This window comes from Adiantum capillus-veneris, chromosome 17, assembly GCF_014529385.1.
Source record: "Adiantum capillus-veneris isolate H3 chromosome 17, ASM1452938v2, whole genome shotgun sequence".
Taxonomy (NCBI): Eukaryota; Viridiplantae; Streptophyta; class Polypodiopsida; order Polypodiales; family Pteridaceae; genus Adiantum; species Adiantum capillus-veneris.
In genome coordinates this window covers 95993835-96006883 of record NC_140947.1, presented here as the reverse complement: position 1 = coordinate 96006883, position 13049 = coordinate 95993835, and positions in this window count along the sequence as shown.

Genomic DNA, 13049 nt, shown 5'->3' with positions numbered 1-13049 from the left:
CGGCCCATTTGCTTGTATAAAGGTTACATCTTAGAACATGCCTCTTAATGGCTACATTTCCAAATTCTACCTATCCTGTTCACTAAAAAGCAGCACCTTAAAGATTCCTTTTCTCAAATTAAAGATCTTGCAAGATAAGTATGATACATTATCTTAGGATATATTATGTACACTAGCTCGTGCGACTCGCCTACCGGCTTGTCTGGCTTGCTCTTACCACCCACACATGTATATGTGTGTGTGACAGTTGTGAGAATTATCGACATGCATCTTTGCAGATATCAACTTTCAAGGTATCCACTATGTTGTCAGCACGCAAGCAAAAGTGGTTGCATCTCTGGGGAAGGGGGGAAACCCTATGCTTGCCACCCCTCCCTCCATTCCATGGAAGGCAACACGCACAGTGCTGTTCGGCTGAAAAACACCCACAGCTCCTTGGCCCTACCCAACTTGGGCATATCTCGCAATCAATTCATTTCAAGAGACGACATCCCAGACAAGAAGCTCCTCAAGCACTTTTTGTGCTATATGAAGTGCACCACATTTGCACATATCCTGCAATCAATGCACTCCTTGTGTAACCTCGAAACATGCTTGTATAATGCCACATACCTTCATGGTGCAAGTGTACGTGATTGCAGTTTATAATATGGTCGAAGGGGAGCCCTTTTCACGCACAAAGTGAAAATCAATTGCCCTTGTGTTGCCTATGTAGCTACAAAAGATGGGAGACGGGTCGGCATGACGTTGCTGCCACAAAGAGGTAGCAAGGTGGTGGCGAGAGGGTGTTCCTATATATTTCAAGGCGATGTGCAGTAGTGGGTTACATGTGTGTCATGGAGATTCAACAACCAAGAGGATCAAGATGTTGTTGGCAAGCTAGTGGTCAGCAATATGGTCAAGCTACTCCTTGCAGAGGCCAAGGAGATGGAGTGTGGGCAAGGAGTTTTGTCTCATAGGCCGAGCATATACTTATTAGTGATTGGGGAGCTACATCGAGAGTGCATCTTGGAGTGGGCATCCTGGCATGGAACCTGAATAGCCAAGAGGCTCACAGAGGAGCTAGGCAAAACCCTTATGGAGCTTGCAGGGAAGGTGGTGATGATAGTGGGAGCGGATCTAGCATGGAGCGTCAATAGCCAAGAGGCTCATAGAGGGGCCTAGTGGCAAAAGCCTTATGGAGCTTGCAGGGAAGGTGGTGATGATAGTGGGAGCAGACCTAAACAACTCACAAGCATCTCTGCTATTGTGAGGTGTTAAATCTTCTCTCTCTTCTCCCCCTCGTGACTCCCGGAATATTGGATCGGAAGCGGCCTCTCTCTCTCTCTCTCTCTCTCTCTCTCTCTCTCTCTCTCTCTCAAGCTCAAGCTCGGATATGTCGACACATGTAAAGGGCTCCCCCTTCCACCATATTATGTTTATGTAGAATATAGGTGTGTGGGTGTGTGTGTGTGTGTGTGTGTGTGTGTGTGTGTGTGTGTGTTTTATGTTTTAATCCTAACCACAATTGGAATCATATGCTTAAGTGCAATTTAGATTGAAGTTTCAATATAAAATAATTATCTTTATGATCATAAATTACAAAAGAACATAGCATTAATCAGCTTTACAAAGATAAATTCACAAAGAAATTGGATTTTGTAGGAGATGCTTTCTGCCAAAAGCATTCCTAGCTGAGGGATGAGAGACTCACCTGCCAACCAACTAGACAACACATAGTTAGAATTAATCATGTATTGAATGGGTGACAGGTGTAAAGCGCCCCCCATCCACGTGTTATAGTTGTCACATCTAGCAATGCGTAGCATCTTGCATTCTCCAATAATGAGGTAAATTATCCATTGAGAGAGAGAGAAGGAGAAAGAAAAAAATAATCACCATTTAATAGAAATGAGTTTTAACTCCCAACAATCTCTTATTTTGTAATCACACAAGTTGAGAACATCTTCTCAAGACATTGAATTCACAACAAAAATATTATTGTGAATATGCATGTATCTATAAATGTAGAGGGTGTGTCCATGAAGCTTATAGATTTAAAACCATCACCGTTTGTAGTATGTAATCCCCTATTTTATTTATCACAAAACCCTACATTTCATTGTATTGGTGTAACAAATAAACCAATATACATATGCACTATGTCAAAATTCCTTATTGTGTGTTTGTTTGTGTATGTGTGTGTGTGCACGCGCGCGCATATGTCGATTAGAAGCATATTTAGTTATAATCTCTAGCTTTTCTTACTTACATTTGAATGAGTGATTGTGTGTGCACACGTGCACACACGAACGCACATGCGCAGAGGATTTTATACATGTGCATGCATTTTTGTAGGTATAGTGTATTTTCAAGTGAGGGTTGTGGCAAGAAGTAATGCCATGTTGCAAATCACCTCCAAGACTGTGATGTTCAAGGGTACCTTGATGATTGATATAGTGCTACAATTTATACTTTGATTGGCTTCTCAACATATGTAGCTATCATAGAATTATGCTAAATTGAAAGTAAGCAAATAGTCTTTCAAGCTCTACTGTGTAGTACAACTCAAGCTTGTGTATACTCAAGGCTCTCTTGGTAGGCAACCATCACTCTTCTTCTCCTTTTATCCTCATATGTCCTCAATCTGTTGAAGAGTAGAGTGACCTATTATTAGATACACCAATTTCTGTTTTGCATAGGGACAATATTGTAAGAGTGTGTGTGTGTGTGTGTACATGTGAGAAGGAGAGAGAATGATAAAAGACAACAAAGTTGCAATCCGTTTCCTCCTCTTTTAGCAATACCCTTTTATTTAAAAATCAATGCCTAGGAGAGATTTATGTGTGTGTGTGTCCAAAACTTCTTTTGTTTGGTGTGCATGAGAGCTAGTGGGAGAAGTTTTTAGAGGGTAGGGAAAGTATTTTACCATCTTTTGTCTTTGTTTGAAAAGAAAAAGTATAGGTGATGGTCTTACATGTTTCCTTGTCAATGCAGCCACTACATTTTAAAACAAGTGAAAGATTTTCAAAAAAGTATTTGGATATCCTATTTGTACCCTTCGAATTTGTATAGAAAGAAATTGAGAGCTTTCTCAAGGCCTTGAATTTGTATAGAAAGAAATTGAGAGCTTTCTCAAGGCCTTGAACGGCTGCACTTATATGACTTTCTTTTTTGTGCATCTAGTGAAAAGGTAGTTTTAATGAGCCTTCAAAATGCAAACTAAGGCCACCATTCAAATTTGAGGGTTGGGTGAGAGTCACACCCAAAAAATATTTTAAGCAAATAATAATAAGATACCCACCAAAAAAAGGGGGGGAAGGGGGGATCTCCTAACTTTGAGAGTGAGCATGTGTGTGTGTGTTTTTTTTTTTAAATCAATAAATATACTGGAGCTTTGTAAAACATCAAAACCTAGTGTGTGTGTGTGTGTGTGTGTGTGTGTGTGTGTGTGTGTGTGTGTGTGTGTGTGTATACATGTGCAAATCATACTCTCACTATTTTTTGTGAATCAAATAAATTGATATAAGTTTAAAATTTATTGATACAATTTCATATAATATTAGTAAAAAAAATTAGTGATGGTCTAACTCACTCTCTATAGAACATGGGTATGTGTGCATGTGCGTGATGCATTTTTGTACATGAGGTCTTTTTCAGTTTATTGTGTGTGTGTGTGTGTGTGTGTGTGTGTGTGTGTTGTATGTGTGTGTGTAGCTTTGGCCAAAGTTTCCAGGTGTGTGCACACACATACATGCACCAACTCTTAAGAAGCATCAACTCACTATGTGTGTGCTAAGTGGACAACCCGCATGAGCTACTACCACTGTTTTGGAAAAGTGTATCTTGGCTTACATTTGTGTAGTTTTGAAACTAAAAAATGATGGTTGAGAAGGGGACTCTGGCCTGCATCTCTTACCCCATTTGTAAAATTAATGAAAGTTTAAGTCAAATTTTCAACTTTGGAAGTCAAATAAAAAGGAATGAAAAGTGTGCTTGCAAAAATGATTATCAAACTTTGGATGTGAGATGGCGCTTACTTGCAAGAGCTGAAGGAGGTGTATAGTGCATGAACCAGGAGGTGTGTGGGTGTGTAAGGACACATTGCACATCAATAGGACATGGGTCTTTAGCTATTGGATGGTGTTGTCCTACAGGAGGTGGTGGTGGCCAATCATGATTCTTTGACTACCAAAAAGTGCCAAACTGCAGGAGTTGGAAGAGGCCTACATCGTGCAACCTAGGAGGTTTGTGGGTGTACTATAGGGACACAATGTGTGCCAAAAAGGCATGAGTCCTATTGCCGGATGGCACCGTCCTACAAGAGGTGGAGATGGCCTACAATATTGCACAAGCCCGTAGGTGTGAGAGTGTGTAAAGATAGCCAGTTGGAGGTGTGTGGACCCACGCTACAACCTAGAGTTTTGAGAAAAGGTGAACATCATGCCAGGCTTCTACTTTATCCCCGAGTTTTGAGAAGAGTTGAAGTACTTGTTTCCTCACCACAATGCAGTTATGCATGTTTTCAAGGTAGAAGAAAGTGTGAGCACCTTGCATAGGTTGGATGATAGTGGGAGGGTGTTGCAGCTTGCAGAGGTCAAATGATGATTGGCTGGTGAGTGAGAGGGTGGATGAACAAGTAGAAGTCGGGTACTGATGGCAGAAGGAGTCTATGCTAGATAGCCAGTTGGAGGTGTGTGGACCCACGCTGCAGCCTAGAGTTTTGAGTAAAGGAGAACATCGTGCCAGCCTTCTACTTCATCCCCGAGTTTTGAGAAAAGTTGAACGACTTGTTTCTCTCACCACAATGCAGTTATGCATGTTTCAATGTAGAAGAAAGTGTGAGCACCATGCATTGGTTGGATGATAGTGGGAGGGTGTTGCAGCTTGCATGGGTCAAATGATGATTGGGTGGTGACTGAGAGGGTGGATGAACACAGTAGAAGTCGGGTACTGATGGCGGAAGGAGTCTATGCTAGATCTGCTTAGGGAGTGGATAGGTTGAAAAAAATGTAAGGTGAGGGCTATGTAGCCATGGCGAGTGTTGGATTGTGTGGGAGCAACTATTAGAGAGAGGAAAGAGCCATGTGCATTGAAACCCGCAAAGAAAGAGAGAAGACAGCAAAAGAGGCCCCGAATGCAGTTGTGAATGGTGCATTCAAACTATTGTGAGGGCATCAGGTTACTAAAGAGAGAGCGTCAGTAAGGTAGGTGGAGCTAGTTTATCACATGGCCAATAGGCGGTGGCAATGGGCACCTCTCTCTCTCTCTCTCTCTCACACACACACACACACACACACACACACACACACAAGCTCAAGCTTGAATATGTCAACACATGTAAAGGGCTCCCCCTTCCACCATATTATGTTTATGTAGAATATAGGTGTGTAGCAGTTCTAAATCTATATATATACGCAAACGAACACTAACTGTTCACAGACCAGCAATCCTAGAAAAGTACAATGGATTTGTACAATAATTTATTTGCAGTTGAAAATAAATTTTGTACAAGGTAATGAAGAAAACAGAATATATCTCCGGAAACCGCCAACCCAAAGTCTGGGAACTTTTGCTTCACATTAAGAGATCCTCCATATGTTAAGAACAGAATGTTTAAATCAAGGAAGGTAGCCCTCACCTGCACCCATAGCCACAAGAAAACAATTCGTTAGCACGTTACTGTACGCAGGTGATTCTGGGCATCCCAATTGTTATCCATGTCACCATAAAAAAAACATAGTTCTTAACTTGTATTTTGTTCTTTTAGATAAAAAGTTTTCTGGGCTTTTTCGCAATCCAATACGGAAAGTGACAAACCCCAAAGAGCAGCCATAAAACTGGTTTATTTCTTGAATATATTTGTTTTTTAATATAAAAGAAACTTTCTTTATCAATCCTTAAGATTTTAGGAGTTAAGGAGATTATCAATTTTAAACAGACCTTCATCACTAAATAGGTTGGAGAGAAATACAATCTTTAGATTTATGCACAAGCAATCTTAAGCCAGACCTAAGTTTATCAAGGACGACCACTTCCTTGTATTAAAAAAAAAATTTGAAACTGATCCTATATTTGGAACCAGTTTTATAACCAAGCTGAGATATCTCCCCAAAAAAAACTAAGTATTTACCAATTTACAAACCTGAGATCCCCCCTTCTTAGATAAATTCACTACCTTTATCAAGAAATAACCTTGCTATTAAGTCATGTACCACATACTGCAGCCCCGAGTCAGCTAAAAAACTGTATACCAAAATACCCTAGACAACTTAGTACCTTAGAGCCAGCTCAAACACCTTACGAGAAAGAAATAGCTTAAAAGTCTCCAGCCAGGATCAGCCAAAGGAAAAAATTATGACATACTCATCGTCTCAAGCACTTTTTTAACACACCAACTAGAAGCATTTTGTATAATATACATCAAGATGTTAGAAATAGACCAGCTAATATATACTTGAGTGAAAATAAATAGCGAGCCGACATTGGCAAGAAAATTTTATAGAATAATCAAGGTTCCCACGAACTATGGCCAGTAGTGATCAATGCCTATGCTGACTTGGTGAGCAGCAACCAGAAACTTTCACTAATATTCCTAGCTTGTGAAGTACTATAGTAAAAAAAGTCCAAGTAAGTTTGAAACCAGCTATCTACCATAATCCGGTATATGCTGCCACTCATTTCCTACAAAAAAACTGAAGCAAGGCTACACACCCGAAGTATTCAGTAATTTCTTGAACAACTTTTAGTTGAATCAGTAAAATAGACGTCTGTTCTAAAAAAAATCAGTCCAGGATCTGTTACATTACAAAGAGTACTACAATTCAATTTGTATTCCTACTTACCAAGGAAACTGAACCTTCCAGTTCATTGTATTGAGTTATTTTTAAGTTAATGTTTTTATGAAATTCTGGCTTTTTCCACCCCTGAAGTATCCACTTCATCAGTGCTCATCTTCTTTTGAGAAGTAAAAAAAGTCATAGAACTACCAAATTCCATTTAGACACCATGTCATATAGTAATCAGTACAGTCATTTATTAACCGATCCTCGAAACCAAGCCGTTTTTCTTACCATAAGATATAATCTCAGCTAAAAAAAACGGTTTTTTAAAACCGAGGCTTTATTCACCCCACCACTTATTCCACGGAGAGCTAGCATTATTAGAGGATCACTACTTCACAACTGTCATAAGTAAACCTCAAGTAAAATACCCATTGATTCTTATCAAGAAAGAAACCTATTTTCAGAACCTGGTACTTTTTACAAAAGGACAGATTTGAACAATGTTTTATTTCAACATTTTTATTTACCAACAAAATAAGCTACAGCCACATCATCCGGCTCATACATTCTTTCAACATACTCAAGAATCAAAACCAGATTTCTGTTAACCTGTAGATTAGGAGATGAGGAAGCCTCCACAATAGCCTTCTCTGACTTTTTCGGCATGTTGAGCCCATAGCAGCCAGTAGATAATAACACACACAGTTTTGAACTTACACACATAGAGGTGATAACAGAGCACGCAGCTAAGTGAGTATGATTACTCACCTTATGAGTCTTTTTATACCAGTTGATGCTCAACTGCAGAAGACGCGACACCTGAGTTGGACAAGTTTACCCACAATCGAGGTTGCCAGCACGGGCATATACCACGGGATCCCCCACAGCCCAAGATCCGGAGGTTTACAGGCAAGATGCGCCACATCTGCTACTATAATCGACAGCAGACCCATACCCCAGTACATAGGCAGTGGCGTGCAGCAGAGGCAAGAAGACTTAATGCAGAGAATACTAACCCCGCTACAGAGTATTTTTAGTACAATGAAAAGATAGTGTTAAGTTAAATGCAAAGCCAGGTCATACAGTCCACCCCAACACCAATGCAAATAGATCACCATCTACTCCCATAGTCAATGCCCGGTCCATAGATTTGTAGCGAGTTTATTGTATCAGGCCTTGGATAAACATACACAGCTGGTTTTACACCTACTATCCCAACCCTACATTAAGCTTACGTAATTTAGCAATCCACTAGGGTAAAATATGCGTCGATCTAAAAGGTGAGAGTTTAATCAATTTTGGGTAATCTTTTTTATTTCCAATTTGGCCTAGGAGTCAAAAAGTGGGTTTATACAAGATGGTTGATCATATATAAAACCCGAGTCCATAGTATCTTTTCCAGAGTTAGCATGCTTCAGCTACTTTGCTTACTCGGTGTATTTAGCAAATTATGGCATACAGTCACGACCAGGTTTTTTCCATAGCAATTGCACATCTCTATTTGTCAGATGAATCTACTCGGAGAGCAACATTACTCCGCTATGAACTTCATCTATTTCCGCAGTTAGGAACCTCCGTTTCCCAAACTAAGTGGTGGACATATCAGGACCGAGTGACACGAGTGACCCTTTGGAGTCGTGAACATTTCAAAAACAATATCCGATTCGCAATGGTTACTGAGGCTGTGGGCGTAGGGCCAAAGTATTATTACATCGAGCATTCAATAAAGCCAGGTTTTTCAGATCGGTTATACCTGCTTGCCCAGTTTCTACCTCCTCATAAGATTTTCTTGTATTGTAGTTATGGTCATCACCTAAGAGGATATTTTAACAGTACTCACCGCACTTGGGAGTATGGGGTAGCCTTGGCGACTCGTATCCTACCATTAGCTGAGCGTCCAAATACCTGCTTTTACTGTGACAGTTGTTTGTGTGATCATGTAATGGGCGGCATAATATAGATGTAGATGAAAGGCTCCTGAAATAATTATCAGCTAAGCTTTTTTGTCTAGTGAAAGATTTTTTGTGTGTGTGTGTGTGTGTGTGTGTGTGTGTGTGTGTGTGTGTGTGTGTGTGTGTGTGTGTGTTGTATATGTGTGTGTAGCTTTGGCCAAAGTTTCCAGGTGTGTGCACACACATACATGCACCAACTCTTAACAAGCGCCAACTCACTATGTGTGTGCCAAGTGAACCCGCATGGGCTACTACCACTGTTTTGGAAAAGTGTATCTTGGCTTGCATTTGTGTAGCTTTGAAACTAAAAAATTGATGGTTGAGAGGGGGACTCTGGCCTGCATCTTTTACCCGATTTGTAAAATTAATAAAGGTTTAAGTCAAATTTTCAACTTTGGAAGTCAAATAAAAAGGAATGAAAAGTGTGGTTGCAAAAATGATTATCAAACTTTGGACGTGAGATGGCGCTCACTTGCAAGAGCTGAAGGAGGCATATAGTGCATGAACCAGGAGGTGTGTGGGTGTGTAAGGACATTGCACATCAATAGGACATGGGTCTTTAGTTGTTGTATGGTGTTGTCCTCCAGGAGGTGGTGGTGGCCAATCATGATTCTTTGGCTCTCGAATAGTGCCAAACTGCAAGAGCTGGAAGAAGCCTACATCGTGCAACCTAAGAGGTGTGGTGTAGTATAGGGACACAATGTGTGTCAAAAAGGCATGAGTCCTATTTTCGGATGGTGCCGTCCTATAGGAGGTGGAGATGGCCTACAATACTGCACGAGCCCAGAGGTGTGAGAGTGTGTAAAGATAGCCGGAGGTGTGTCAACCCACGTTGCAACCTGGAGTTTTGAGAAAAGGTGAACATCGTGCGAGGCTTCTACTTCATCCCGAGTTTTGAGAAAAGTTGAACGACTTGTTTCCTCACCACAATGCAGTTATGCATGTTTCAAGGTAGAAGAAAGTGTGAGCACACTACATAGGTTGGATGATACTGTTGCAGCTTGCACAAGTCAAATGATGATTGGGTGGTGATTGAGAGGGTGGATGAACAAAGTAGAAGTCGGGTACTGATGGCGGAAGGAGTCTATGCTAGATAGCCAGTTGGAGGTGTGTGGACCCACGCTACAGCCTAGAGTTTTGATTAAAGGTGAACATCGTGCCAGCCTTCTACTTCATCCCCGAATTTTGAGAAAAGTTGAACGACTTGTTTCCTCACCACAATGCAGTTATGCATGTTTCAAGGTAGAAGAAAGTGTGAGCACCCTGCATAGGTTGGATGATAGTGGGAGGGTGTTGCAGCTTGCACGGGTCAAATGATGATTGGGTGGCGATTGAGAGGGGTACTAATGGCAGAATAAGTCTATGCTAGATCTGCTTAGGGAGTGGATAGGTTGAAAAAAATGTAAGGTGAGGGCTATGTAGCCATGGCGAGTGTTGGATTGTGCGGGAGCAACTATTAGAGAGAGGGAAGAGCCATGTGCATTGAAACCCACAAAGAAAGAGAGAAGACAACAAGAGAGGCCCCAAATGCAGTTGTGAGTGGTGCATTCAAACTATTGTGAGGGCATCAGGTTACTGAAGAGAGAGCGTCAGTAAGGTAGGTGGAGCTAATTTGCCACATGGCCAATAGGCGGTGGCAGTGGGCACCTCTCTCTCTCTCTCTCTCTCTCTCTCTCTCTCTCTCTCTCTCTCTCTCTCTCTCTCTCTCTCATTCACTGTATTGCATGTCCTTGTGGTGCTTCTTCTTGTGCATTGTATTGCATGTCCCTGTGTCATCGGACTGCAAAGGGCATAGTGTTACCATATACATGTGGTAGTGATGTGTGTGAACACACTAGGACCTCCGGGGCATTTTTTCCCTCTTTAGGAGGTTTTTTCCCCCATGCATTATATATACTCCCATCACTCTAGGGCTATCTATCTTTCCATTGCACACTAAGTAACTCACTCTCTATTATGTGCCTTGAGCTTCCTTCGTCTTCTCCAAACTGTGTGTTTCTCTGCAACCCTAATTCCAACAATTGGTATCAGAGCAGGTCACGTCCTCCCGGGCTTAGTCGTCAGTTGCTCCAGCACACGCCTGCTCACTTTCTCCAATTTCAGTGAGCTTTGGCGAGCGTTCGCAGGTCGATAAAAAATTTGGGAGAGTTCGAAGAGCTTGGTCTTCTCATATTTTTGATTTGGGCTCATTTCGGCCTCCGTTTCCACTACAGGTAGTACTGCACACGCTATTTCGTCATTTTGGGCAGAATTTCTGTCAGTGCCATTTTCTGCATAACAGGTGCCTTATAGTCTTCTACGGTTTCTGCTATATAGCACAGGTTGTTCCCACTCTGTTTCTCCTATTTTTGCGCAGTTTTCACATCAGGTGCAGCATTTACCATGGTTGACAACAACAACACAGATGTGTTCAAGATGTTTGCTGCTGAGGACAGGTTGGATGGGGACAACTACCCTATGTGGGCTTATATGATGCAACATGTTCTTGTGTCAAAGGGTGTCTAGAACATTGTGCAGGGCATTGATGTACGTCCTGGTTCTGAGGATATAGGCGATGTTGAGGATGTTGCAGGTCTTGCTGCAAGGATTGCAGCTGTTAGAGTTGTTTTTCCTACGGCAGAATAAGCTCGTTGGGATGTTAAGGATGCACAGGCTCATGCATTGATTGCGTTGTCTGTGAAGCTCACCATTGTTCCTCACATCCGTTCAGCAAAATCTGCAAAACAGGCTTGGGATATTTTAGCAGGTCTTTATGCAAGCCGCAATGAGGCTAAAATTGCTTTGCTACGTAACGAGCTGGAGTCGAAGATTATGCATGAGGAAGATGATATGGACACTTTCCTTGCTAGTGTCAAGGATATCAATGAGCATCTTATTTCTGCAGGTGAAGTCATTTCAGACAGTTTCCTTATGCAGACTGTTATTGATGCCTTACCAGATTTCTACCAAACTTTTGCTAGTACTTGGAGACTGATGACCCAAGGAAATCCTAAAGTTGTCAAGTTTGATGCATTATGCACATTGCTGTTGCAAGAGTCACTTTCTAGAAAAAACAGGACTATGCAGCGTGAATTTGAACAGGCTTTTATTGCTTCTCAAAGAAAGGGTGGTAACAGTAATGCAGCCACTTCTTATGGTTCTGTTGCGAGTGGCAAAAATTCTGTTCCTAATGCTTTTGCTGCCAGTAATTTGTCTGGAAATTCTGGTGATAAGGGCAAAAAGAAGATGCATTGCCATTATTGTAAAGCCAATGATCACTTGATCAAGTCGTGTCCTAAGTTGAAGGCCAAAGAGGCTAAGAAGAAAGAGGGTGGTTCCACGGCAAATGCTGGCTCCACTACAAATGTAGCCATTGTTGAGTCTTCTGTGAAAGGAGACTGTAATGCTGATGTTGATGCAGAATGGGCTTTTAGCGCAGAGTGCACTTACAATCCTGCTGTCCATGATGCATGCTTGTCAGTTGCTGCAGATTCACATGTGTGGTATTTCGACAGTGGTGCTACAAAGCACATTACCACACATCGTGAATTGTTTACCTCTCTCGAGTCTGTCCCTCATGGGAATTCAGTCACTTGTGCCAACAACGCCTCTTATCCAGTTCAGGGAGTTGGAAATATTGTGCTCACTGCTACTAATGGCAGTTCCTTTACACTTGTTGATGCACTTTATGTACCCGGGATCAAGAAGAATCTCTTGTCTGTATCTGCACTTGCTAGACTTGGACTTGTAGTCAAATTTGCGGATGACAGATGTACAGTTCATGATCTCAGTTTTGGTGATGAAATTGTTGCATCTGGGCTTTTGTGTCGTGGGCTGTATAAGCTCACTTTGTATGACAAGTGTGGACAAAATTTTGCAAATGTTGTTGCAGATTCAAGGGCTATTTCAGATGCAAAACTTTGGCATGCACGTTTTGGTCATCTGAATTTTGCCAATTTGCTGCGTTTGGAGAAATCTGATATGGTTGCTTCTTTGCCGCCTCTTGAAGCACCTGTCAAACATGTTTGTGAAGGCTATATTTTGGGTAAGATGCAGCGTTCTAAGTTTCCAAAGTATGGTTCAGTTCGGGCCACATGCAGGTTGCAGCTTGTGCATAGTGATGTTTGTGGGCCCATGCAAACTCCGTCCTTGGGCAATTACCTTACTTCGTGACTTTCATTGATAACTACTCCAGGCATGCATGGGTATTTCCGCTTAAAGAGAAGTCCAAAGTTTTCATGTGCTTCAAACAATTTTTCGCTATGGCTGAAAATGTCTCGAAATGTACTATGGGCACCCTCCGTTCCGATCGAGGGGGGGAGTATATGTCTCATGAATTTAATGCATTTTTGGC